Source organism: Sinohyriopsis cumingii, chromosome 17 (assembly GCF_028554795.1).
Source record: "Sinohyriopsis cumingii isolate HCF-2022 chromosome 17, ASM2855479v2, whole genome shotgun sequence".
In the NCBI taxonomy this organism is placed as follows: Eukaryota; Metazoa; Mollusca; class Bivalvia; order Unionida; family Unionidae; genus Sinohyriopsis; species Sinohyriopsis cumingii.
In genome coordinates this window covers 85,184,242-85,191,145 of record NC_142977.1, presented here as the reverse complement: position 1 = coordinate 85,191,145, position 6,904 = coordinate 85,184,242, and the positions used below count along the sequence as shown (strand labels likewise).

The 6,904-nt window shown below is 33.1% G+C and overlaps 1 long non-coding RNA gene across 1 annotated transcript; it reads left to right on the top strand.

The window, feature by feature from the left end:
* The first annotated feature begins 795 nt into the window (after window positions 1-795).
* LOC149779354 (uncharacterized) lies at window positions 796-6,508 on the top strand. The gene is made up of 3 exons (XR_016415401.1): window positions 796-935; window positions 5,847-6,040; window positions 6,438-6,508. It is a non-coding gene; the product is annotated as an uncharacterized LOC149779354 (long non-coding RNA).
* The last annotated feature ends 396 nt before the right edge of the window (window positions 6,509-6,904 follow it).

Genomic DNA, 6,904 nt, shown 5'->3' with positions numbered 1-6,904 from the left:
GGTCCTTATCTACGGACCAGAAGTCAGACAAAGTTTGAGGACAAGAAGAAGACATATGCGATGCCCTCTATGTTAACGGAATAATGTTAACATAAATCCAAAGGTCCTTTTCAGGGCCACTCATATGCCTTGAAACGAATAGCTTTCTTGCCTCAAATTGTTTTGTCTGTTGTATGTGTTATATAAGTCTAAGCCCCACTCCTTTGATCAGTACTGTGACGTCACCTCACATGGTTGCAACATTGTTACCAATCTCCCATACCATGACGTCAGACGCTATACAGACCCCACGTTCCCTTGAGGCTATACATTTTAAGGCCAAACAGCCCGGGAATGGGGGGTGGGGGTGGGGTCTATCTATATTTCTAATTCTCATTAAGGCTAAACAGCCCCACTATACTACTATTTCCTGTATTCGCAAACTTATTATTAAGACAGAAACTTTAAGTAAAAGTATTAAGATTGAAATTTATTCTAAATTGTATTAAAAGTAATTTTTCATTAAAATATATTGAAAGTAATTTTCCACTAAAATATATTGAGATAAATGTTACCTATTTGTGTAATATAGCTGTATGCTATTTTAAAAAGATCGCACTTTACGAGCAGGTGCAAAAATCCATGAAATACATTTCATTTGTATCTAAATGTCAGCAATTGTCAGCATAAAATACATTTTGTTTGCACCTAAATGTCAGCAATTGTCAAATATTGACTGAATCCTAGGTGGAGGGGGTATTAACTACATTTATGGTGCCATCGGTACACATCAATCGGCGCAGAAAGAAACGTGAACTTCACTGATAACCTTTCAGATTTGATTCTATAAAATATCAGTGCTATATAATACAAATCAAAATAGTTAAGCGTGGAACATTGAGCAGCAAAGATGACAGTGACGATGATAATTCTGGTTCTTATGATTGCCGTAATGGGTATGTTTGCCAATTTATGGTGTAATGGGAGATTTACTCGTTACCTGATTTCAGTTTATACTGTATTGTTCACTCTTTACTAAAGGTAGGTTTTAGAATGTTACAGCCGTTTTCCTTCTTTTCACTCTTAATTTGATATTTCCCATCTGGATCGATGATATTCCTGCTCGTTGTATCAAAAGGTATTTTGAACCCTTTTAAGTTTTCAATAATATGATACGCTTTGCAAATATTGTCTACACACTATTATTATTATTAGTAGTAGTAGTATCGGTAGTAGTAGTAGTAGTTTCGTCGCTTTTGTTGTTGTTGTAATATTTGTATTACCCCGTTCAATAATGATGTCACTCATTGAAATGTCTGACTTCGAGATCATTATAATAGCTGTAATAACCTAATAGATTTTCAGTGCTATTTCAATAACGTCGGGCTTTCTGATAAAACAACTCCTAAAATAGTGCAATTTCTACAATGCTTGTATTTTTGATTAACTGAGATAGATTGTTGTAAAAAAAAATATATTTATGAACCTTTAGTCACATGACCGACATGCGTCGCTTATGCAAAGAAACAAAATGAAAGGATGTTGTGAAGGAATTTGAGGCCACGTTCAACTTTTGGAAACGTTACGAATTAAAAAAATTATGTCCTTTATCGTTTATTTGTTAACGTATGTTAATCTATTTAATTCAGAAATTCCAGTGTAAGATCAATAATTACCCTAAGATTTCCAGGAGAGCACTTGTGCATTTTATGAGTGTTACGTAATTTCTTTATTCCACTAAATATTTTCTCCTTTGGTGAGTCATTATGCTGGTATTATGTTTACAGTTATAGTTCCCGGTTCCTGACAGTTTCCCTGTCGATTATATATATTGTGGCTAGGAGATTATACACGTCAATTTCATACATCTCTTATGGATCAGCAAAGTCTCCAATGTCTACACAATGTATTTTACAGGGTGTCGATTATAGTGTAAGTTTAATCTTCCCATTTAGTTACCGTGTTTAGATGACAATTTTACGCAACAACTAAAATGTAATTTGGAGAATCATATATCAACAAGACACTGACCATTTAGTTCTGGTTCACTGATTGAGAGGTGGTTGGGTCGGGTTGGATATTTGTATTTTATTTTACTTCAAAACAACTAGATACTATTTTTAACTTTTTCTTTAAGTAATAAATACAATTTTAAGCTATTTTAGAGCCGGATATTTAAAATCAAACTTCCAAGCTTTCGTCACGCCCCTTTCCCCCCCATCTCTCCAAAAATTAAATGGCTGATCTTTTATAGAATTGAAAAGTATCGTGGTACTCATCGCGATATGTTCAGAAATATTACGGTATATAGTGGTGCAAAACGTTTCATGGTGCCCAACACTAGTAATAGTTCTTTGTTGACGAGGATAGCTCAGTTAGAACACAAATGTATCTTTATCCCTTACACCTCACAGATAGTGTCTAACAATCTACACCCATGTACCATAGTTAGAACATATATGTAGGGAAACAAATAGTAACACTATTTAACAGGCCAGCAATTAAGTGCTTTTATCAATACATCATCTTTATACATAAATGTAGGTCAGCATGCACAAAACAAGACAGTCGAAAAAATGAAATTTTACCGAAAGATAAAACTAATTATATCAACTATTCAAAGCCTTTTGTTTAAAGATTTAACTGAAAACATTCCATATCCTTCGTACAGAATATTTAATACCGCATCTTAAATATTTTCAGTATTGAGATTTGCAATTTTCACATGGCCATTTTGAGGTTGATCGTAAATCATAAGGCCCATGATTTCCGATTAAATATTTCTCTTATATTTGTTTAAACGTATTTTATTCCAATGTTGACAAATAGGCTATAAGTTCATAAAATTCGGAATAAATCATTCTCTTCTTTATATTCAGGTGCATTGGAATATACACATTTGTAGGAAGGTACCGCTTTTTAAAAGTATATGATGTCACTTATTTGAATCGTTCTTGTTGAGTAGAACAGATGGAGTGTCAAGTGGAGGATCTAGATTAGGCAAGAGACTTTACCTTTTATCTTGTTTATTCTTTCTAACCGACTCATTCAGGACAGATTTCCCATATTGGCAAACAATTATATGAAGGCACTGTAGTACAATATTATAGTTTGCACTGGTAGATATTTTATTAATTTTAGATCGCAAAGTTATTTGATTTGTTGGATTTCTACAGACAGAATCATTATGTTTATCCCACCTCCACCTTTCAAAGAATATCTAACAGATGTTGCCAATGAGTTGACAATTTATTTCCTAATTGACACCATTAAGAGTGCAACGCTTCTTAGATTAGGCTATTACCATACATTTAATTTTTGTTGTAATTATAACCAATTTATTTTGGTTTGGCAACATTTCAATATTTCTTATGTTGGAGTATAGCAAAACTTCTACAGTAAGTACGCCACCACCTAAAGTTGTGACTGTATTATTATCTGCGAATACGTTATGTTCTTGTTCTTGTGTGCTCAATCCGAAGTGGATGATTTGCTATGAACGTAAGAAAAAAGCAATGAGCCTAAAAGAACCGTGCCTATTTTTAACGGATTTAGATTGTAATAGTTAATTTCCGATGGTCACACTTTGCGTTATGTAACATGTAAAGGGTGCAAAAATTGCCTTTTACATTACTAAGAAATTTATAGCATTTTAACTTCGTTAAGTAGAACATTTTGATCGATTAAATCAAAAGTATTTCCAAATTTAAAAAATATTACACTTGCTAAAATCCTCTTGTTTCTTTCCTTGAGCCAGTGCCCATTGGAACCGTCTGGTTCTATTTTGTGAAAGAGTGAGATTGGCTTACATCATGCAGGGACATTAAAGCTGGTCTTTATGTACCTATGTCCAATTTGTATGTATTGAAGGTTACTTTTGCTCGCTTCACTTGGTGTTGAAAAACACCAGACTGGACACAAAATGAAGGAAGAAAAATACTGGACACTATAATGAAGGAATAAACCTTTATGGGAAAGATCAGAACATTACAGGTGCGGCAATTGTAGGGACCATTGGACTGTTGTATTAAGTTCATCTGATGTTAAGAATACACTATGCATAATAACTACCAACATTAATTATTGAAAGGCTTTATTTGAAATTTAGAATTTATATAATTGAGGAATTTGTTGTTACCCAACCCCTCGCTGTTCTCCCTGGTATAAGTATTTGAAGTAATGGTTGAAGATGTCTGCAGTTTTACATGCACTTGTTGAGTTTCCAATGATATTGCCATGACGTGGGTTTGTTGTGTCCCGCTCATAAAAGCTTGAGTATAATAGTTTGTTTCGGCTTGATGTATTAGGCTTCTAGATATGATTTTCCATTCATTATAGTTTTCCAAGTCCTTAATTATATGGAAGATATTTCGTATAACCCTTTATTCTATTCCTTTGACATCGATATATACTCACACTCACGCTTAACAATGTTGTACAGTGATAATTCTTGTCTAATAAACGTATGTACCATGCATTTAAAAGAGCGTTCTTATCTATATTTGTAAAATAGTTTTACAAGGCATCTCATCCATCAAACGCAGTAAATTGTCATCAGGACGATCGCAAAAAATCTTTATATGCTGTTGGTTAATAGTAAGTTTTATAACATAGGTAGTCATATATCAGGAGAGTGATCACTTATTGCTAACACAGATACACAAAATCATGTTCTAGTTTACTTGCATATACATGCTCATTTAATGTTGAAATATCTTTCGTGATTATGCTTTGGCTATCAAAGATCTGTGTGAAATTGATATACTTTAAACATTCCAGTCACTTGAAGTGTGGCTTGTTCAAAATGTCTACATTAAAAGCATAAAATTATTTTTTCATAATCACGAACATAATAACTTGTACTTACTTGTCAAATATTACAATCCATCCGATTTATCCGTTGGACTGATTATTTTCTATTCCTTTTATCCTCGCAGTTCTTAACAGAGTCTAATGCTACTACTGTACCCACTAAATTAATAAAAGTATTATACATTAGAACATTTGATTTTCTTTATATGAAAGCAATTAAACAGGACTTGTTAGGTGATGCTGCAAAATTTGTATGCACCTTTTTCCTTTGAATTGTTACCTTTAGAGACATATTCAAAATATAGCACTTTCATATATCTAGTATGGTGTGGTTTTCTTTTGTGAGTTTCGTCACTTTTTAGATTAATTTTTTTTTGTGAACAGATCGTAAGACCTTGAACTTACCAATAAATAGGAACATGAATCGCAAGATCATATTTTCGTTTCCATTCAAAAGACGTGGCAGTTTGTATGAGGTTATTCAAATATTTCAGACGTGATTTCCTCTTTTTAATAAGCGATCCTCTCTCATTGTGTTCAAAGAGATTTATTTGTGAGCGAATCAAACGTACCTTCATTCTGAAATGTAATGTGGAATTGCTCAAAGGTAATGTCCACCAATGAGCAAAGATGTGTTGACTTCATTGTTTCCATGCAGTCTGTGACATTCATCAAAGTCAATGCATTGCTTTTAGTAGTTGGACTTGCCCTCTCTAGCAACGATCAAGAAAAGCCCGCTGAATAGGAGATCATAGCTTTTGTTATCTTTGCATACTACTACTGTATAATGTGTAGAATAATGTGACATTTGTTTCTTGGTAGATGTACACATTAAGCAGAACAGGCAAAGTATTTTTACAAGTATTACTTTGTTCTCTCGAGAATGATATTAAGACTTAAGTGCTATTACTAGCATATTTGATTTATCTATTTCTGACCTTGTTTGCTAGTTATTCAGTTAATAAATGGTAAGGAATACATGAAGTGAATTATTGCCACAATCAGCAACTTGTATGGCTGAAATGAAATTCAAAATAACCATTTTTTTTCTTTAGATCTTCCATCGGTTGAGGCAGGTTTTGGTTGCCCGTTGTTCGAATCTATTTGTCACCATCACTGTAAATATGAGCTTGGGAATGGTCGTATTGGAGGATACTGCGCAAATGGTAGCTTTTGGCGGTCCACGTGTGTTTGCCTTTGGAACAAGAAATGATTACCAAGTAATGATTGGACCCAATCAAAGATGCGGGTTAGCGAAACATTTGCATTTCAAATAAAGAGTTGGAGTTCCAATATTTCAATTCGACAATGTCAGATGTTTTGGGAACTTATATTTTTGTTGCATCAGTTTACATTAAACTAGATCCGATTGAAACAAATTACAATTGATTTAAAATACGTTTTGTAAAATTATCATGAAAGAATTAAGTAATATTTTGACATATATAGATATATAAAATGATGCATATATAGATAATGACTCTTATTTGTTTGAAATAATAATAATCGTATAGCATCTAAATACCTTTTTTTATCTTTGCTGTGATCCGGATTTTATTTTAAGGTATGTCATCATTCAGTAATCGAAAGTACCAGTTCTAATTCTTTATATTTTTAACATCTTTCTTTTCTCTTCTCTGTTTCAGCTTTGGTTGCGAAAACAACCTGCAAACATATTATTTGTAAACAAATTGCCAATAAAGCTCTCAGCATTGTATTGTCCCGTTGTCAACTTTTTCTTGATTACATTTTTTCATCTGTTTTGTCTTATTATACAGTATATTTTAAATTAACGCTCTCAAGTCTATCTCAAAATCTCAAAGACAAACTCATACTCAATACCAACACTATTGGTATATCAAACTGTGATCCGCCCATGCCGAAATAATACGCACAGATAAACAAACTTGGAACTGTATGCTGTTGGGTCTATTCCTATATATCAACGATTAATTCCCACTGATTAATCATTAATGAGTTATGAAAATAACGACAAAAAGAAATAATAATCCCTGTTTTCTGAATGAATTTAACATGGTACACAATTTAGTCCCAATCTCTTCTTTTAAAATGTTCCCCTCCCCTCTCATGCCCAAGTGACCATATATGCAGA